The 22,364-nt window shown below is 42.1% G+C and overlaps 1 protein-coding gene across 5 annotated transcripts in view; it reads right to left on the bottom strand.

The window, feature by feature from the left end:
• Positions 1 to 22,364, bottom strand: part of HEPHL1 (hephaestin like 1) — a 134,142-nt gene that overhangs the window by 97,497 nt on the left and 14,281 nt on the right. Inside the window, exons 1-2 of one of the 5 annotated variants that reach the window (XM_084975728.1) lie at positions 6,440 to 7,089; positions 5,913 to 5,990 (exon numbers count right to left, since the gene is read on the bottom strand). The gene's annotated coding sequence lies outside the window, so the exon portion shown is untranslated. Of the gene's footprint in view, positions 1 to 5,708; positions 5,799 to 5,912; positions 6,063 to 6,199; positions 6,386 to 6,439; positions 7,090 to 22,364 lie in introns of those variants that run through there. The other 4 variants (XM_084975726.1, XM_084975724.1, XM_084975725.1 and 1 more) reach the window with 4 other exon arrangements.

The raw sequence follows: 22,364 nt of genomic DNA, 5'->3' as shown, positions 1-22,364 counted from the left end.
GTTCTTTGATTCTGGGGAAGGGATCTTGCTAATTTTTGTATCCCCACTCCATTGCACAGCACCGCGGCACACAGCGGAGAGTCACTGAAATCTATTGAATATGAGTATATGTATGCCAGATGCCCAGGAACCATGCTGTAGACATAAGACCCCAAGCCACACTTTAAAAGGAAGCACGCTCCAGCTTGCCATTTCTCAAACACCCAGCCATATCCCTGTGACAAGCCTCTTAGCATTGGTCATTTAGTGGCAGGGTCTGTTGAATTGTTAGCCATGCTGATGCCCATGCCAAATTGGTTTCTGTTTTAACTTGGCCTTAATTAACAAAGACACTACATAATGGCTGCTTAGACTTTATGCACCTATATTTAGTCCTCATGGCCTCCAGAGTCCACTTCTCCTGATCATATAGAAAGAAGAACTCATCTCGTTGCCAGATGATGACATTAGTTGTAAAGGTGCTCTGCTTTCTAGATTGCAGGTAAAGCCAGGTCACTGGAATTACCCATGGTTGTTAAACACTACCCGTCTATATTCATTTTGAGTGACACAGATATTTTACCTTATAACCTGAGACTCTGCTGATAAAATGTTTCAGGCCAAATAAATAATACTTATTTAAAGCAGTCTGCGTTTTACTTAAAGGAGAAAGAATTTTCAAGATTCATATTATAATATTTTAAATTGAATTAACCCATTATTACCTGTACTGTTTAAGGAAGTATTATAAAAATGGTCAGCAGATTAGACAAGAATAAGAAATAAAAGGTATAACCTATGAAAGAAATAATTACTTTCTAAATCAAATGATGAGTGTGGCTCATCAAATTAAATTTAAGATACAAAAAAAAATCATAAAAGAATACCATGAACATTTACCATGAACTGAACACCATAAAGCAACAAACTGGACAAGCTAGAAAAAATGAGCAAATTTCTAGAAACACATAGCCTGTCAAGACTGAATCAGGAAGAAATATAAAATTCGAACAGACCAATCAGTGGCAGTGAAATTGAATTGATAATTTTTAAAAAAACCAAAAAAACCAACCTCTCAGCTAACAAAAGTCCAGGACTGGATAGATTCGCAGGGGAAATCCATCAAACACAAAAAACTAATTCTTCTCAAGTTATTACAAAAAAAATTGAACAGTTTGGAGCACTCTCAAATTCATTCTATCAGGCCACCATACTGAGATACCAAAACTAGACAAAGACACTACCAAAAAAAAGAGAGAAGAGAAAATTATAGATCAATATTTCTAATTAATATAGATGTAAAAGTCCTCATATATATTTGCTAAAATACTGGCAAATCAAATTCAACAATATATAAAATGAATCATACACCATAATTGGGTGGGATTTATCCCAGGGATGCAAGTACTGTTTGATATTCACAAATAAATCAATGTGATACACCACATTAACAAAAAAAAAAGGAATAAAAATCACATGATCATCTCAATCAATGCAGAAAAGGATTTGACAAAATTTAACATCCATTCATGACAAAAAAAAAATTATCATCAAAGTGGGTATATAGGAGTTCCTATTGTGGCTCAGCAGGTTAAGAACCCAATGTAGTCTCCGTGAGGATACAGATTTAATCCCTGACCTACTCAGTGGGTTAAGGATCTGGCTTTGCCACAAGCTGCTGTGTAGGTTGCAGATGCAGCTTGGATCTTCTTTGGAGACAAAGCTAGGTTACAAAGAGATTTAAAATGCAGGAAAAAAAAATTGAAAATAATAAATAAAATCAAACAAACTAGGTAGGGTTGAAGGTTGTGTTGGGTGAAGTCTTCCAATTCTCAAGTCGTAATAGTTTATGTGTCAGGCCAACAAGTAACACAGATGGTTGGAATATGAACATGTTCATTATCCTTTGCCATTTAATTAGCAGTGATTTATATCATGCAATCACACTGTGTTTCTTGTATAACAGTGTTCGTGTGCTATTGGAACTTGTACTCATGTGATATATAAATAATATGAAACTGTATTTTTCAAAGGTTTTTAAATGCTGGAGGATCTTTTTTTATTAAGATGTTAAAGGAATTTAAAAGTTGGAAATAAAAGCAATTAACAAAATTTACACACACACAAAGAGAATAATGAGATGAACAATATGTAAGAATGATTGGGATAAAAAGATAAGGTCCGATACCTATCTAGTAGATAGTTATAAGGTCTAATATATATCCAGAAGGATAGAAATAAAAGCATTTGAATTGTAATGGTTGAAATTTTCCAGAACTAATGAAAAACATAAACCCACAAAGGGCATGAAAACAGATTTTAAAAGTCCATCTCTTGGCATTTTGTATTGAAACTACAAGACATCGAAGACATAAAAGAAGATTTCTATCAGAGAAAATAGATCATCACATAGGAATGGTAATTCCTGACAGCACACTTTGCAATACCAAAAAGACAGAATAATAATGCCAACACAGCAAGAGAAAATAACCATCAACATAGAATAGCAGCCCCAGCTAAACTAACATATAAAGCTAAGACATTTACAGAGAAATAAAAACTACAAAAATAAGTACATCGCCAATAGAGAGACTGAATACAGATGAAAGGAATGATATATAAAAGCAAAATTAAGAGAAAAAAAGGATAATCTGAACGCACATTGACTTAATGAAATAATAATGATAGAAAGGTATTTTTCTAATATGGAGCCAAAACACTAGCAAACAAAATATAAAATGGAAAGGAGGGAACAGTTAAGGCTATTTAGTATCTTTGTATTGCTCAAGAGAAAAGAGAAGATATTGGATAACTGTAGAATGTATGCTCAGTATGCATATTAAAATTTTAATTCTTTAAAATAAAAGAATAGAAACAGAAAGAGAAGGACAAATAGAAGAAATAAAAAAAGCTTGGTTTATCAAATAGGAAGCAGGAAAGGAGCAAAAAAGAAAATCAGAATAAGCATAAGAAATAGGAAGAACAAAAGATAGTAAACATCTACATGCATCAATAATAAAAATAAATATTAAAAAATTAAACTTAGTTAAAATGGAATCCCAGAATATTTTAAAATTCAATTAAATATTGTTAAATATTACACAGAAATTAAGATTTAATGAGCTACATGTATCAACAAGGATAAATCCCCAAACATAATGTTGAGTGGAAAAAACATTACACCATTTATGTAGATTTTTAAAATACCCCAAATTATAATGTATATACACTCACACTAGATACACTACAGATATACAGATATATAGATATATGTATATATGTATGTGTATATATATACATATAGTAAAATTATAAAAGTAAGCATGGGAATAACATGCAAAAACTTTGAGACAGTGGTTAAGCAGGAAAAGGGATGAATAAGGAGTGTGGCTCTAGTTATTTCTCTGTTTTGTTTTTTAGAAAAAGATCTAAAGCAAATATGGAAAACTCTTCATATCTATTTTATGATCACAGGGGATTGATAATGACTGGCTAATTTCTCTACTTTTTTTCTGTTTGAAATGCTTCCTGATTTAAAATAAAGATGATTTGATAACATCTTGTTAGTTTTTACTCCTAAGTATACATCCAAAGGAATTGAAAGGAAGGACTCAGATATTTGTACAGAAACATTCACTGCAGTGTTGGTCACAACAGCTAAAAAGTGTAAATAATCCAAGTCTCATCAAGAGATGAATGGAAAAACAAATTATGATACATCTGTACAATAGAATATTATTCAGCCATAAAAAGAAAAACAGTTTTGATGCATGCCACAAAGAGAATAAACCTTTAAAATATTATGCTGCATGAAATGAGCCAGACACAAATGGGCAAATATTGCACCATTCATGTATATGAAATATGCAGAATAGGCAAATTCAGAGGCAGCAATTAGATTAGAGGTTACCAAGGCTTGGGGGAGATGGGAGGGGGAAGTTAGTGCTTAATGGTTATAGAATTTTTGTTGGGGGTGATGATAATGCTTTAGAAATAGGCAGTGGTATGTTTGCATACATTGTAAATGTAATTAATGCCACAAAATTGTGTACTTTAAAATGGCTGAAATGGCGTTGCTGTGGCTCTGGCGTAGGCCGGTGGCTACAGCTCCGATTCAACCCCTAGCCTGGGAACCTCCATATGCCGCGGGAGCGGCCCAAGAAATAGCAACAACAACAACAACAAAAAGACAAAAAAAATAAAAAATAAAATGGCTAAAATGGAAATTCTGTTACACAGATTTACCAAATTTTCTTAATTAAAAATATGTCCAAAGTCAACAAATAATACACATTGAGTAAATTGTTCAGTGTGTCAATAAAGCTATGTTTAAAAATCTTGTAAGTCTTCATAGTCGGAAATAAACTGATTAGAGCCAAATATTACAGATCCAAGTGCTAGTTTGGTACTTGGGCAACTGTTTTCATATTTTTGTGATGCACTAGATAACCCCTAGGATTCTTTCCAGTATTAAGAGAGTTCCCCTTGTGGGGCAGTGGAAACAACTCTGACTAGCATCCCTGAGGATGTGGGTTTGATCCCTGGCTTCATTCAACGAGTCGGGGGATTCAGCGTTGCTGTGTCTGTGGTGTAGGCCAGCAGCTGTAGCTCCAATTTGATCCCTAGCCTGGGAACTTCCATATGTCACAAGTGCAGCCCTAAAAAGCAAAAAAAAAGAATACAAGATTTGGAAATTTCCACTGTGGCTCAGCAGGTTAAGAACACATGAGGATGTTAGTTTGTTCCATGGCCTCACTCAGTGGGTTAAGGATCCTTCATTGCCACCAGCTGCAGTGTGGGTCGCAGGTGTATCTTGGATCCAGGGTTGTAGACCTCAGATGCAGCTCCACTTCGACCCCTGGCTCAGGAACTTCCATATGCAAGTGGGTATGGCCTTAAAATGAAGGTGGGAATATACCCCTGGTGGAAATATAAAATGATGTGGCCACTGCAGAAACAGTTTGATAGTTCCTCAAAAAGTTAAACACAGAATCCACTTATAATCTGGCAATTCTACTTCTAGGTATACACCCAAAAGAGTTAAAAGCAGGGATCAAACAGACACTCATACACCAAGGTTTGTAGTAACATTATTCACAATAATCAGTAAGTGGAACAACCCAAATGTTCATCCAAAAATAAATGGATAAACAAAAAGTGGTATCCACATACAATTTTTTTTTTTTGGACTTAAAAAGGAGTGAAATTCTGATACATGCCACAACATGGATAAACCTGGAAAACATTACACTAAGCAAAATAAGCCAGGTACAAAAAAAATTTTGTATGACCTGACGTATATAAGGTACCTAAAACTGGCAAATTCTTGGAGACAGACATACTGGAATAGATATTACTAGGGGATGGGGGCAGGAGGGGAGAATGAGGAGTTATTTTATAAGGGGTACAGTTTCTATTTGGGATAATGAAAAAGTTCTGGAAATGCATAGTGGTGATTGTGACACTGAATTGTGTACTTGAAAATGGCTAAGAGAGTAAATTTTACATATATTTTATCACACTGAAATATTTTAAAATACAAGATCACCAAAGTGCATTTGAAATTCACATAAGCTACGAATACTTGTTTAGCACCAGCATGTCCCTTGCAATAATTGGGACTTTAACCCCCCCCCCCCAAATTGTATATTGTTTTTCTGACATTCAGAAATAACTGAGCATCCTGGGTTTTATCTGGCAACCTTGACAAGAGATGTTCAGAGTCTTACCTTGGGTAGGGATAAAGTAATAAGGAGGATTCCAGAGATGGTTTCAGGTTAAAACTGATGGACTTGGTGACCAAATGGAATGAGCATGCACTGAAGAGGGAGGAAGGTTGAAAAGAGCTGAGGCTTCTGTTTTATAACACAGAGAAGCCACTAATGGAGGTAGAGTCACCACAACCATCCAGTTCATTCATTCGTCCAGCTAACCTGTATCCTTTGCCAGCATTATTGCAAGGGCTGTCCAGACCTCGGAGACTAAACAAGGAGCTTCCTGTCCGGTGGGACCTATGGACAAGAAAGGAGACAGTAGCAATAGATTATGAGAGGTTCCTTGATGCCGTGATGGGGGCAGTATCTGCTGTGGGTTCAGGGGATGGGAACGTACATAGCAGAGGCCACGGGGTCGGATGGCAGAGCACGGAAATCTGCAAATGGGGAGGGGGAGGTGGCAGAGCAGCAGGAGTGCTTGGAAGAGAACCAGGGACAGTCCTGACCTCCTGGATGATCATGTGGGGGCGGCCGCGCAGACCATAAGGAATCTCACTTCGTCCTTGCCTTAAGAGCATCAGTGTCTTTCTAAGAAGGAAGGTCAGAGCTCAAAACCCCAGCAGAACCTGTTGCCAGCAGATTCAGATACAATCTTGCAAACTGGAGTAACTAACCTCTGCCCTGCTGCCTTCCTGGAACAAATGATTTGAAAGATAAAATATAAAATATATTGTTAGGATCCTTACCAACCACAGGTTTCCAAATGCCCATCGAGCCGCAGCCAGTGGGGCCGGGGAAATGGGCAGCTGCTACACTAGGTGGATGCCTTGGCTTTGCTTCCTGGCTGGAGCTGGCTAAACTGGCCCCCCCCTTGCACACCCATAAATTATTACTTCATTAGACACATTGTAGCACCACTAAAATTGCATCTGCAAAAACGCTCCATTAAAGGACTGGGGCTGGATCCAGAGGCATGAGTCATCAAGATTAAAGGAAAGTCATTTCTAGAATCTTGCCATTTCTTGGGAAATTCCCTGAGGCTGCTCAGCAGGAAATTAAATCGCCCTGCTTGCCAGCTGGATTCTTCGCAGCTTTCTGAGCCTAGAGACACAACCTCTTCTCAGCCCCTGGTGGAGCTTTCCAATGAGTAAGCCGAGCAAATTTCCTGTCAAGGTTGGTGGAGATTGAGAAGTGTCTGGGTGGTACGTCAACCAAGATCCTGGGGTGGGGCAAGTTGCCTGAATATATGCGGCACCTTGATCTCAGTCCAGGGAGGTAATCTTACATTATTATCCTGTGAGCAGGGGAGGTATGGAGGCCGACTTGGAACAGAAAGGTGGATGAGCAAGAGGGGCTTCAGACAGGGGACTTCTAGGGCAGTGACACTATTCTGTATGACACTGCAATGGTGGATACGGGTCATTATATACATGTCGGAATCCACAGGATGCACACCAAGAATGGATCCTGATACTTAACAATAATGTATCAATACTGGCTCCTCACTTGTAACAAATGTGCCACAAGATGTTAATAAGAAGAGAAACTGGGAGGGGAGAGAGGGGATATATGGGACCTCTCTATACCTTCTGCTCAATTTTTCTATAACCCTAAAACTACTCAAAAAATAAAAAAATAAAGTCTACTAATTAAAAAAAAGGGGGGGGGAGCTTCAGAGTGTTCCCAGGGTAGGAGTGAGGTGGCGCTAAGACAGGCGAGGATTGGACTGATTCATAGATGGGTAAAAGTTCATGCAGCCAGGACTTAGAGGGTAGGGGCTGCTTTATTAATCTCTGTGTGTGCAAAACATCATGTCTGAATCAATGAATGAGAGCAATGGATTGGTTTAAGGCAGTTATCAACCGGTAGATGAATTAGAAACACCAAAGAAACTTTCTCAAAATGCACAAGCCCATTAAGCCTGTCTGTGCAGCCCAAAGGTTTAGAATATACACGCCTGTGATTATACATCCCCGCTGCCCACCACACTCACAGCTGCCTCATTCCCACCCCATCCCCTGGGTCAAGAGCCACAGTGTTAGATCGTCCTGCTCTTTGATGCACATAGACCATAGGATGAATGTATTATTGCCCTGTGTGGTCTGGGGAAGAAGACCCAGGCTAAGAAAGAACACATCTTTGGAGTTCCTATCGTGGCTCAGTGGTTAACGAATCTGACTAGGAATGATGAGTTTGCGGGTTCGATTCCTGGCCTTGCTCAGTGGGTTAACGATCCAGCCTTGCCTTGAGCTGTGGTGTAGGTTGCAGATGCGGCTTGGATCCCGCGTTGCTGTGGCTCTGGCGTAGGCTGGTGGCTACAGCTCCGATTAGACCCCTAGCCTGGGAACCTCCACATGCCACAAGTGCAGCCCCAGAAAATACCAAAAAAAAAAAAAAAAGAAAGAAAGAAAGAAAGAACCCATCTTTGCCAAATTCATTTTGTGTGGGACAAAGCTTTGTACACAGGCAGAGAATGCAGCAGCACCAGCAGCATGAGAATGGAATTCTCTGCCTCTCTTTTCACTGCTTCTCTCTACCTGGACAGAAGCCTTCCTTCAGGTACTTACTGGACTTCATTAAGGACTGCAGAAGACCTCTGTTAAAACACCCATGTGATGCTTATATTCTCCCCACATCACCTAAGATCTAGTTGGCAACTTAATCCTTGGGGAGAAGGCAGAGGGTCAGAGAGTCTGTGATATACATCTCTTATATAACAGAGGGGGCCGGCAGTGAAGGGTGCTCATAACTGCATGCCTTGGAAGGTCAGTCGAGCATGGTACCAAAGGCCTAGGGTAAGCTTTGGATTCAGGGAATCAAAGAAGACTTGGTATTTAATCTCAGCTCGACGGGTAAATAGGAAGTGGCATGAAGGCAAAGAAGCCGAGAAGAAATTAAAATCAGCATTTGGGAATTCCCGTCGTTGTGCAGTGGTTAACGAATCCGACTAGGAACCATGAGGTTGCACGTTCTATCCCTGGCCTTGCTCAGTGGGTCAAGGATCTGGCATTGTGGTGAGCTGTGGTGTAGGCCACAGATGCGGCTTGGATCCCAAGTTGCTGTGACTGTGGTGTAGACTGCCAGCTGTAGCTCTGATTAGACCCCTAGCCTGGGAACCTCCATATGCTGCAGGAGCGGCCCTAGAAAAGGCAAAAAGACAAAAATAAAAATAAAAAATAAATAAATAAATAAAATCAGAGTTTGTGTCAGAGATTGCTAAGAGTTGGTCCATCTGACAGCAAGAGATAAATGGTTCTATGTTACTTGTGCACAGATGTGCATAGTTAGTGATGCACACCGACTTCAGTGAAAGGGGTAGTCTCACAGCTGAACAATTGCCCAGTGAGTTCCACCCCTGGACCATTCAGGGTATTTCTGATCCCAAGGCCCCTTTAGTGTGGTAAACTTGGCCTTTCTTCCTTCTCTTCTGCTTTTCTCCCTCCCTCCCTTTCTTCCTCCCTCTTTTCTTTCTCTCTTACCTTCTTTCCCTTTGTCTTTCCTCCCTTCCTACCTTCCTCCTCCCCTTCTTCCTCCCTCTCTTCCTTCCTCTTTCTTTCTTTCTTTCTTCTTTCTCTCATCTTTCTGTCGTTGTTAGAAATACCAACAACATGGTCCTGCTGTCCAATTTCTTAGCTCGTGTAAGAGGTAAACAGGAGTTCACTCCGTGAGAGTTCAGACACGATTTCCCTAAGCCAGGAAAGAGCACAGTGTGTCCCACGGAGAAGCCTGTGATAGGCTGAGCAAATATCAACTTTATGATTTATACCAGTGCTTCCCAATCTTTAATGTGCGTGCAAGTCCCCTGGGGAATCTTCTGAAATTGCAGGTCCTGATTCAGTCAAGTTGGGCTAGAGCCTGAACTGCTACGTTTCTAACAAGCTTTCAGATGTTGCTGATGCTGCTGATTGACGGGAGCCACTCTTGGAAGAGCAAAGGATCCACCACCGCAATGCAGCAGGGAGCAAATTCTTACTCTCATTGGTGGAGTGTATGAAAGAATGTTCAGCTCTCGCCAAGTCTGCCCTTGGCTAGGTACCAATGCCAGGTGCCAATTCCTGGACCTGAAGGGACATGTTGTGGTCTGACTGGTTGGTTGAGAGTACATTCATATACACTTCATCCCTACCCCCAGATAGTGGCCATCACCCCAGACTAGGATTCCATAAAGGTCTTTCAACAGAACTATATCTGAGACGAACGAATGGGAGAGCTGAGGAGTAGACAGAAATCTGTGCACACATGCCCAACTCGGCCAGCTTCTCAGCATCTCAAGGTAGTAACCTTAGCTGATTACCTAACCTATCTCCTTCTCCTCCTGGACTCTCTTCCCACCTAACCTACTGGTCTCACAGCCTGGAAGCCAGTCGGCAAGAAAGTTGGTGAAATATTATTCTCTATGATACATAAAAGGGCGGGGAGGAGGGAGGCAGAGAATGGATCCGAGAGCAAGTAGGAAACCTTCTAGCTGTGTTATCCCCTTAGCAAATGTGGCATCCTTACACATGATCCACACGGAGTGCCCCTGGGCACAAGGGTGCCACAAAGATTGTTCAACCTATGCTTGACTCTTTCCTCAATGTACCTTTGCCTGCCCTTGTCCAGTGACCCTCCTTTGCAAAGAAAGATAAGCCTGTGGCCTGCCCTCACACTCTAAGTCTCCAAAGTACAGGCAAGAATAACTGGGAGTTTCCGTCGTGGCGCAGTGGTTAACGAACCCGACTAGGAACCATGAGGTGGCGGGTTCGGTCCCTGCCCTTGCTCAGTGGGTTAACGATCCGGCCTTGCCGTGAGCTGTGGTGTAGGTTGCAGACGAGGCTCGGATCCGGCATTGCTGTTGCTCTGGCGTAGGCCAGTGGTTGCAGCTCCGATTAGACCCCTAGCCTGGGAACCTCCATATGCCGCGGGAGCGGCCCAAGAAATAGCAAAAAGATAAAAAAAAAAAAGAATAACTGATCACAAGAAGGTATAAAGAAACCTTTAGCTTAAGCTTTACTGCTTACGTCTATTGGCCTCAGCAAATTAGTTAAGCAATCGGTTAACCTACCAGTAGGATGGGAATTAGTAAATACTCTCATCTTATTGTGAGAAAGAAATGAGATATTTTAGGTCATGCACTTGAATTATACTCTATGCTTGGTATGTGATAACTACTATTATTCACTCATTCACATATATATGGCAAAGTCTTTCTATGGTAAATCCTATGAATAGAGGGGTAAACAAAAGGCAAGATCCCAATCTTCCTTGAGCTTATATTCTAATGAAGTTCATACCTTTTTATCACATGGAAAAAATTTATATTTCCTAGAAGGCACTTTTCAGCTCTGAAATAGGTATTTCCTCAGAAGCACAGTTTCACTCAAATAAAGTATAACCAACATTTATAATTAGCATTAGGCATAAATTAATCTATGTTTCTTATCACTGGTGATAGATCACATTAATGTCAATAGCACTTGCCAAGATAGCTGTAGCCAGGATTTTTCTCTGGATGATTAGATTACATCACATGGCATTAAAAATTCCTTCTATGTTCATGGTAAATATAAGCTAGACTTACAGCTCTTTAATATCTGTCTTGCCCACCATAATATTCAGCACCTAGTAGAGTACTGGCATTTAACAGGTACCTAGGAAATGTTTGTTAAATAAATGATCGGTGGTTAATTCTTGGGCCTACGACCCTATTGTTGCCTGGCGCTTATCATAGCACTTATCACACTCTGCTGCTGTTGTAAATTTATATCTCTGTCATCTGCACTCACTCCTGAGCTCCCTCAACATAAGGGCTGTTTCCTTTTTTTTTTTTTTTTTTGTCTTTTTGCTATTTCTTGGGCCGCTCCCGTGGCATGTGGGCATGTGGAGTTTCCCAGGCTAGGGGTCTAATCGGATCTGTAGCTGCCAGCCTATGCCAGAGCCACAGCAACTCGGGATCCGAGCCGTGTCTGCAACCTACACCGCAGCTCACAGCAATGCCGGATCGTCAACCCACTGAGCAAGGGCAGGGATCGAACCCGCAACCTCATGGTTCCTAGTCGGATTTGTCAACCACTGCGCCACAACGGGAACTCCAGGGCTGTTTTCTTAATCTCTGCTAACCAAGAAGGCACACAACAAAAAGCAAATACAGTTGACCCTTCAGTAAGGGATTATAGGTGCTGATGATCCAGAAGTCAAAAATCCATGTATAATTGATAGTCGGCCCCCACATACATGGTTCTTCCATGTCTACAGTTCTGCATCTGGGGATTCAACCAACCTTGAATTACATAGTATTTATTACTGAAAAAAATCCACACATAAGTATACCCCTGCAGTTCGAACAGTGTTGTTCAAAGGTCAATTGTACTAAGTGAATGTTGGAGGGAGGGAGGAAGAATATATGAACGAATGAATTCTTTGATCCAAAATTTTACGACTTATGAACAGATTCACTGCAGACCTCTTGTCAAAGATTCACTTTTTTTTGGTCTTTTGTCTTTTGTCTTTTGTCTTTTTAGGGCCGCACCCACGGCATATGGAGGTTCCCAGGCTAAGGGTCGAATTGGAGCTGTAGCTGCCGGCCTACACCACAGCCACAGCAACACAGGATCCAAGCCGCAGTCTGTGACCTACACCACAGCTCACGGCAACACCGGATCCTTAGCCCACTGAGCGAGGCCAGGGATCGAACCCGCAACCGCATGTTTCCTAGTCGGATTTATTACCACTGCACCACAACGAGAACGCCCATTCATAAGTGACAAAAGACCCGTCAGCAAAATGGCAGAAGGGATTTTAGGGCCCTGGGAGAAAGCTGACTACAGAAATAGTTTCTAACATTCCAGACAGGAAGTTTTGTATCTTTTTTTTTTTTTTTTTTTTGGCTTTTGTCTTTTTGTTGTTGCTATTTCTTGGGCCGTTCCCGCGGCATATGGAGATTCCCAGGCTAGGGGTTGAATCGGAGCTGTAGCCACCGGCCTACGCCAGAGCCACAGCAACGCGGGATCCAAGCCGAGTCTGCAACCTACACTACAGCTCACGGCAACGCCGGATCGTTAACCCACTGAGCAAGGGCAGGGATCGAACCCGCAACCTCATGGTTCCTAGTCGGATTCGTTAACCACTGCGCCATGACGGGAACTCCAAAGTTTTGTATCTTAAATCATTTGGGTTGGACTAGAATTTGGGTTGGAGAGGGGTGACAGTTCAGACTTTCTAGAACTTATGGTTAAGGTTAGGGGCCAGCAGACGTTTTCTGCAAAGAGCCAGTGAGTGAATATTTGCAGCTTTACAGGCAACTAACTGCTCGACTCTGTGGTAGAGCAAAAGCAGCCAAAGTCAATCCATAAGCAAATGGGTGTGACTGCATCCCAATAAATCTATTTACGCACATTGCAATTTGAATTTCCCATCATGTTCACATGTCGTGAAATATTATTGCCCTTTTGATTTCTTGGAAAGGGGACTTTTAGGAGGTGAAGGTATTCCGTGCAACACTGTAATAGTGGCAAATGTTATTATGTATTTGTCAAACCTTAGAAGGTACAACACAAAGAATGCACCTTAATGTAAATGACAAGCTTTAGCAAATAATAATGCCATAATATTGACTTATTCATTTTAACAAATAAACCACACTAAGGCAAGATGTGACTAGAGGAAGTTGTGTGCAGGGTGGGGGGTGTGACAGGGCAGGGGAGGTGCATACCTGGAACTCTATGTCCAATTTGTTCCATTATTCTGTAAATCCAAAACTTTACTTTAAAAACCAGTCTAAAAAATGTGAAAGAAATATATATCTTACATGAAGGCTGCTTTGTGAGGCTCCAGGTGGCACAGTGATTTAATGGGGCTCAGCACTGGCAGCTAGTGTCAGGGCTGTCATCACTAAGATGAGAGCCAGGGCCTTGATCTGGTCATTGTCCTGTCACAGAGCGGTGACCAAGGCTTTCTGCAGCAATCATCAGGTGGGATCAGAAGCCCCCAGATTTTTTAAATGCTGCGGTACAACTCTCTGTGTTCATTTCAGAGATGAATCCTAATACAGGGGAAGAGAAACAAGGCTAGGAGGGGAAGACAGGCTGGAAAAGGAAGAAAAAGGAGAAAACACCCAGATCAAACTCTGTTCAGGAGTTCCTGTCATGGCTCAGCAGTAACAAACCCAATTGGTACCCATGAGGACACAGGTTCTATCCCTGGCCTCGCTCAGTGGGTTAAGGATCCAGCATTGCTGTGAGCTGTGGTGTAGGCCGGCAGCTGCAGCTCCGATTCGACCCCTAGCCTGGGAACCTCCATATGCCGAAGGTGTGGCTCTAAAAAGAAAAAAAAAAAAAAAAAAAAAAAAAACCCAAACACTGTTCAACCAGCTTTTCTGGCTCCTGCTCACCGTTCTCTAATCAGGGCCCCTGAGAGGCAGGCAAAAACATGCTTGCTTTTCCCTCTCTGCTACCCAGGGATGATTCTGACTAGAAGGTGACATTGAGACACTCATGAACAAACCATTGTGCTTGGAGAAGGCTGAAAGGCATTCAAGGCTTCAGGTGAAGTGGTTTCCTTAAGTCAGTGAGCTTTTAACAAGCGTCTACCGCTTCCCTGCGCTGGGTGAAGGTGGAAGGGAAAGTGAGCGGAGCACACGTGCCTGTCATCAGGGAACCTATGAGGTTAACATTTTTTAGACACAAGGAGAATTATCATTCTCTCTCAGGAGAAATTAATTGGTTGCCTCTGTGCGTCAGTGCATCAAGGGAAGCACAGTTTTGATGGGAGTGCCCTCCACTCAAGCTCCTGTCCCCAGCTATCTCCCCAGACCTGGCCTCTGCGCCTGAGCTGTCCATGTGGCAACCACCAGCCACACGAGGCCACCGAGCACTCCAAATATGGCTTGGATAATGGTGGAACTGAATTTTAAATATTTATTTAGACATAAAAAATTTATTTAATTTAATTTTAGTAAATTTTAATTGAATAGACGGTACTCAATCTTGTTCCTGGGAAAATTTCCAGTCCGTTTGGAATAACCCGAGTAGGTGAATCAACTTTTTTAACATTCAAGTACATTTAGAATAACTTGAGTTTGTGAATCAACTTTTCTTGGGTTGCGAATTCACTTTCTTATGTGAATTGACTTTTTTTTTTAACAGATCAAGGATTTCCAAGGAAAATTTAACAGCCAAATTGAGATGTGCTGTAAGAAAAAACGTGCACTGGGGAGTTCCCATCATGGCTCAGCAGTAACAAACCCCACTAGTATCCATGAGGACATGGGTTTGATCCCTGGCCTCGCTCTGTCGTTTAAGGATCTGGTGTCACCATGAGCTGTGGTGCAGGTTGCAGACACGGCTCAGATCTGACGTGGCTGCGGCTGTGGCATAGGCTGGTGGCTGCAGCTGATTCAACCCCTAAGCTTCCATATGTCACTGGTGCTGCCCTACACACACACACACACACACACAGGAATTCAAAAACTTGGTATGAAAAAACTGTTAAGTGGTTGACTAATAATTTCTATATTGATTACATGTTGATGTCATACTTTCAGTATATCAAGATAAAGTATATTATTTACATTAATTTCAATTTTTTCTTTTTTCAATGTGACCATAAAAATCATATAATTCCACATGTGGCTTACATATTTCTAGTGGACAGCATTACTCTAGAATTACTAGAATTTCCTAATGGGTCTCCAATCTTCAGTGACTCCAAGCTTTGTGCCTTCATCTCTGTACCAGAAAGTTCCTTCTCAAGCTCTCTTTTTCACATTGTAATTTTCCATCCAGTGCCTGCCTCCCTGTTGCCAGTCATATCAAGTCAAAACTTCTGAGCTTGTCGTCAGGACTCCCCGTCATGTCTTGGCTCCACACAGCCCACACCTCCCCGCAGTCTGTGCCTCTGCCATCTTATGCTTACTTACTACTTGCTGCCTATGGCCTCTGTTCTAGCCAAACAAATGCTCTGCTAAGTTTGTTTTAGTGTCTTTACACGTTTGTTTTTTCCCCAAATCTCCTTTCTTCTAATTCCATCATTTCTCCTAACCCTCAGCTTCCATCTCCAAGGTCTGTACCGAAATTCAACTCTTCTAGAAATCTGGGAGTTCCAGTCATGGCTCAGTGGCTAGCAAACCCAACCAGCATTCATGAGGATGTGGGTTCGATCCCTGGCCTCGCCAGAAATCTTTCCCATAGGAACAAGAGCCCTGCCCCCTTTCCCTCGCATCCCAAACAACTAGGGTCATTAAGTCCTGCCACAGCCTGATGGCCTCGTCAGTGTCTCTGATAGCCAGGCCACAGCCCTTGTGCCAGCTGCCCTGTGCCTCGATTGTGCCCCAGAGGGCCAACAAGTTCCCGCAGGACAGATGACATACCTCTCAGTTTTATATCCCCCGACAACACCTTCTACGGTTCTTAAGAAATGCTTATGAAGGAAGAGCCGATACTATAATAAAGCCTAATGAAAGACATGTAGGGCGGAGAATAGGGTTTTCATGTGTTGATACTTCTTCTTACAGATGTGTTTTATGTGGTGTGAGGCCACATCTGGCGTGTCGCCTTTCATGTCGTCTGCAGCAGGGACCTGCCCTCATCAAAGTCTTCCCTGGCCCAAGGCATTTTACAATAAAGGCCCCTTGGTTTGAAAGCAGACATTTGTACCAGCAGAGAGGTTAGCAGTCCATCTGAAAGAGTATTTAGCAGTTCTCACATCAAAAGCAACCCTTTCCCAGATAGAATCAGCAACCTTAGCACTCGCTCCTCATCTTTGGGGTCTACATCTTGTTGCACAAAGCCAGGGAGTTAATGGTCCTTGGAGAGTAGCATTTCTGCAGGTAGCAAAGACAGAAACATAGGTGAGAGGGGAAAGAAAAAACTAGGTGAAAGGGGACATTATACCTAAACTTGAGATGACTTACCCTATGGGTAAGGGTATGTGTAACCACCCTTTCGCTAATATACATATGATTTAACTCATTCCATGTCAGTCCCGGTTAGACCAGATAGGGTTAAAGAACTAATGGTATAAGCCTTGACATCAAGCCCAAAATAAGAAAGAAGGTGCTCTTCCCTCCCCTCCATTTTTTCTTTGATTATAAAAATGTAGCCCTCTTTGTTCTCGAACTGGACTCCCTTACTGCCCACTTGTATTTTCACAAGTGTCCTAGGCTAATGGTGCCCACCACTTTGCCTCATGACGAATTCTTTCTGCAATAAGACAAAAGAACCAGCGCTTCAGTAAGTCCTGACACCAGGTGAGTGGTTTAATGAAAAGACAGTGGGTTTAGGAGTTCCTGTTGTGGCTCAGCAGTAATGAACCCAGCTAGTATCCATAAGGATGTGGGTTTGATCCCTGACCTTGCTCAGTGGGTTAAGGATCTGGCATTGCCATGAGCTGTGGTGTAGGTCAAAGATGCAGCTTGGATCTGGTGTTGCTGGGGCTGTGGCGTAGGCTGGCAGTTGCAGCTCCAATTTGACCCCTAGCCTGGGAACTTCCATATGCCAAGAGTGTGGCTCTACAAAGAAAAAAAAAAAAAAAAAAAAAAGACAATTGGTTCAAGTTCCCTCCTAAGTGTGGGATCACAGGTTCAATCTAAGATGTGGTGGGTTCAAGTCTCATCCGAGAAGGTGTGTGGTTTCAGTTGGAAGAATGTTTTTGGACTGAAATTGATGGGGAGCGTTTCTTCTAAGCCTGTACTAGCTCAATACTTGCATTAAAAAGCAAATGACAAGAAATGGAGAAGGATGTTTCGTAATAATACAATGGCCTGTTCCTCAGGAAGACATAGCCATCATAAATTGCCTATATGCATATGCATGTCATCAAAGAGCTTCAAAATACAGAAAGTAAACATGACCAAAGTAAAGGGGGAAAGAGACACATTCACAATCATAGCAGAGATTTTAGCATCCTTCCCTCACTAACTGTAGAACCAGGAGTCAAGAATCAGTAGGCAATGGAGAATCTGAGCAACCCTCACAACACACTGAAATTGATAGTCACAGAGATTTATACCTAATAACTGTGGAGTACACACTCTTCTCAAGGGTACACAGAACATTCACCAAGACAGACATAGTCTGGGCCTAAAGCTTCCCCATGCCGCTCAGACTCTTGCTTTGTCTAATGAGATGGAGCACAATTTTTGACAGCAGCCATCGGTATCTGAGGGATTTCATTGCTATCTGTCAACCATGTCCAGGCAGAAAGGGCTCCAAACACCATTCCACACCCCCGCCCCTCCACTCATCAATCCAATGCACATGCATCAAAAGACAGATGGGGGCCCAGCATATGCCACAGGTGCACAGCCCTAAAAAAGAAAAAAAAAAAAAAAAGAATGCCGGTATAAATATAGACTCTACTGGGTATGTACTGGAAGAAGTGAATCTCTGAATGTGGTGATTTTCCACATCAGCTGAAATAGAAAGTTATCTCCGGAAAATACCACCGTTACTATCCAAAAAGTTGATTTAACAATAGGACAATTCACCCATCCCTGGTGCCCAGTGCACTGTTTGTTATAAAACTTCTCAAAAACAAACCCCTTGATGCTCTTGTTTCATGTTCAAACAAATCCCAGTGACCTTGTTTCTAGGGAAAAATTGATTAATCTGGTCATTGGAGAAGAGAAAAACCTACAGAGGTGTGGCTATAACTTATGGTCTTTCCGACAAAAATGAATAAATAAATCAGATATTTTTGAAAGCCTCTAAAACTAACTCCAAGCTTCAGAAAAACATTATGATACTTAAAAAGAAAACGGAGGAATAATGACAAAATTCCTGTATCAGATGACTCTGTCTCTATCAGATATTTTCTATAGCACACACTGTGAAAGAGCAGTGACAAGTCCATGTGCATTCTAGCAGTTTTACTTAAAAGCTGGATGAAATATACTTATGTGGAGAATATGATTTGGTTCTTAAAATGGAAAGTGCCAGTACCAGAAAGATGTGCTTGCAACTTTTCTGTTTTATCACTGAAAGCCAATGTTGCAGGAGCAAAACATTTTGTTAAGTAACAGTGGGTGAGATCTGATATTGACTCAAATGGTTTTTTTCGTTGTTTTTTTTTTGTGGGGTTTTTGTTTGTTTGTTTTTGGCTTTTCAGGGCTGCACTGGTGGCATGTGGAGTTTCCTAGGCTAGGGATCTAATTGGAGCTGAAGCTGCTGGCCTACACCACAGCCACAGCAACGCCAGATCCGAGCCTCATCTGCGACCTACACCACAGCTCACAGCAATGCCATATCCTTAACCTACTGAGCAGGGATCAAACCCGCAACCTCATGGTTCCTAGTCAGATTCGTTTCCCCTACACCACGACAGAACTCCCTCAAATGGTGTTTTGAAATCATTATTGACAAAGATGTCCTGTCAGGTATGAACTTGAGCAAGTTACTCAATATCTTTACCTCAGTTTCCTCATCTGCAGACTGTTAGGCTCCATGATCACAAAGTTTCTCTCTAAATGCCGCAGGTAAGTTCTATTTCTCTGGCCTCTGAAGTTGGCCAGTCCTGGTCCATAAGCCTTTCAACTTTCGCTGTTTAGGAAGGCAGCCCTGAGCAAGGGTTAAGAACACTGGCTCCAGAATGAGGCAAACCCTGAGGAATCACTCTATGCCTCAGTTTCCTCATATGTCAAATGGCAACAATGTAATCAGACCACTTACTGAAAAATAGACAAAGCATTGTTTTGTGTAAAATCATCACGTAGCAGAGTTCTTTTATTTTCCCCCCTAGGCTCTGGGCTGCAGAAGTTCCCAGGCCAGGGATCAAACCCCTGCCGCAGCAGTGACAATGCCAAATCATTAACTTCTCGGCCACCCCCAGCAGACTTCTTGATACGAAGAAAGCACTCAATAGATGCAACTTACTGTTATTGTTGTTGATAGTATTTATTATTATTATTATTATTATTACCACTTCTCACTGAGATTACTTGGCAGGAAGAACAGCTTGTGGGAATTCATAAATATAGAAGAGGAAGAACAGTAAAACCAATCACATATCGCAACACTTTAGAGAAGAAAGTAGGTCTGGTTGGAGCCTAGTGGGAAACTGAGGCCACGAGCTGTGGAACAGCAGACAAAGGCCATCCAGTGAGTCAAGAATGGAAACTGGCACCCAGCCCAGAAATTGCTTTTCTGGGGATAGTTAGCAAGGGTGTTCACATCGTACGTCTTCGGAGGTTTCCTAACAGGAAAATGTTCCACTTTCTCCACCCTCACATCTGCTTGAAGGCCGACAGTCAGAGAAAGTCCCGTGGACACGTGGACTGACAATAGAAGGTACTGGAGTGAAGCAAACTGTAAGGATATGGAGACTAAGGATGATAAACGCTCTGAATTGTTTCCCTTTTCAGAGCTTTCTCATGGAGCTGGGAATGTTCCCAGGCCAGGGATCAAACCCCTCCTCGGAATGTTGATGAATAAGATGAGCCCTAACTATTTATCCCACTGCAAAGACAGAGGCCACGGCAAAGTATCACATGGCGACCAACGTGGCCACCCATGGGAACTCTGCATCAGTCACCGACTCCCCCCACCCCCGCCACACACACACATACTTACTGAAGAGACAAAATGTGCTTTGACCTCATCTTCACTTACTTTTAAGATACGCAGTAGAAATTCCCATTGTGGCTCAAGGAGTTAAGAACCTGACTAGTATCCATGAGGATGTGGGTTTGATCCTTGCCCTCGCTCAATAGGTTAAGGATCCTGCATTGCCACAAGCTGTGGTGCAAGTCACACATGTGGTTCTGATCTGGTATTGCTGTGGCTGTGGTGTAGGCCTGCAGCTGCAACTCCAATTCAATCCATAGTCTGCGAACTTCCATATGCTGCAGGTGCAGTCCTAAAAAATGCTATAAAATTTTGGGAGAAAATGCTATAAAATTTGGTTGTGATGATCATTGTACAACTATAAATGTAATAAAATTCACTGAGTAATAAAAAGAGTTAAAAAAAAAAAAGGAAAAGAAAGAAAAAGGGAAAAAAAAGACCTCTTAGGGTTGAGTTCACATAAAGTTAGTGACCTCCAATCCAACCACCTTATGTGTAAGAAGTTCTTGCCATCCTGCGCACATATGAACTGGGATGGAGGACTGCCCTTCCCCTGGTTCTTGCCTCCCCTCCTCCCTCCTGGTTTCTGAGATCTGTGAGTAATAAATCTTGGGACATTAATAACAACAGAAAAAGATATACAGTAAATATTCACTAAATACTGATTTGATCAAATCCTTCCTGCCTCTCCCCATTATGCCACTCTAAATCCCTAGATTTAGATTGATTGAAAGCACCTATGCTCCTGCTACCAGATACATTTTAAATCACAATTCGAAATGTAATCAGGCGCATCTAAATTTTGCTGTCATTTAGCTGCCCCACACTGATTCCGTCTGATGAGACAATCGCCCTTCTCCCATTCTCACTCAGGCAGTTTGGATCAGGACCACTCTGCCCCCCTAGCTCAAAAGGGGAGTATGTGACACAGGACCAGATAATCAGAGTATCACATTATCCTGGTCTTAGTAATTGGCTCAGAACACGTGATTCAAGAGGGGCCAGTCAAGAACAAAGAGACTTTGGAGTTCTCACTGGGTGCAGTGGATTAAGAATCTGACTGCAGTGGCTCAGGTCCCTGCAGAGGTGCAGGTTCAATCCCTGGCTGGAGGACTTCCACATGCCACAGTGCAGCCATACACATTAAAAAAAAAAAAAAAAAAAAATGGAGTTCCCGTTGTGGCGCAGTGGTTAACGAATCCGACTAGGAACCATGAGGTTGCAGGTTCAGTCCCTGGCCTTGCTCAGTGGGTTAACGATCCGGCGTTGCCGTGAGCTGTGGTGTAGGTTGCAGACGCGGCTCGGATCCCGCATTGCTGTGGCTCTGGCGTAGGCCAGTGGCTGCAGCTCCGATTAGACCCCTAGCCTGGGAACCTCCATATGCCGCGGGAGCAGCCCAAGAAATAGCAAAAAGACAAAAAAAAAAAAAAAAAAAAAAACAAGGACACTTTAAGTTTTCTAAGTCTGTGGGTCAGTTACCTAAGGGGAAAGATCTGGAGGGAGGGATAAATTAGGAGTTTGGGATGAATAATACACACTATCATATATAAAACAGATAATCAACAAGGACCTACTGTATAGCACAGAGAACTCTACTCAATATTCTGTAATAACCTTTGTGGAGAAAGAATCTGAAAATCAATAGATATATATGTATATGCATAACTGAATCACGTTGCTGCACACCTGAAATAATACCACATTGTAAATCAACTATACCCCAATATAAAATAAAAATAAAATGAAATAAAAGGCATTCTTGGAGGTAACAAAGAACAAGGAGACTTTCTAAAGCTGAGGACAAAGAGCAGAGATTCTTTCCTACTGGACTTAAACCTGGGAGCACATAAACCATCTCCCCACCCCACCACCCCGAAGCCTGTGAATAAAGGCAGAGAGTAGAACACGGAGCTGAGAGATGAAAGAAGCTACATCCAGTGGTATTGATTGGCCCCCCGAATTCGGCAGAGGTCAAAGCCAGCCTACCACCCTTGGATATTTACTTATGTGAGTCGATAAGTTCTTCTTATTAAAAGGAGCCAGTTCAAGTTTATCTATTTCTTTTTTCTTTTCTTTTTTTTTTTTTTTGCCATTTCTTGGGCCGCTCCCACGGCACATGGAGTTTCCCAGGCTA

The sequence above is a fragment of the Sus scrofa genome, chromosome 9, assembly GCF_054392235.1.
Source record: "Sus scrofa isolate SSC_HxYL_T2T_F1_AM1 chromosome 9, Sscrofa_HxYL_maternal_Yorkshire_Landrace_v2.0, whole genome shotgun sequence".
Taxonomy (NCBI): domain Eukaryota; kingdom Metazoa; phylum Chordata; class Mammalia; order Artiodactyla; family Suidae; genus Sus; species Sus scrofa.
Note: the sequence above shows the minus strand (reverse complement) of the source record. Positions and strands in the feature narration are given on the sequence as shown.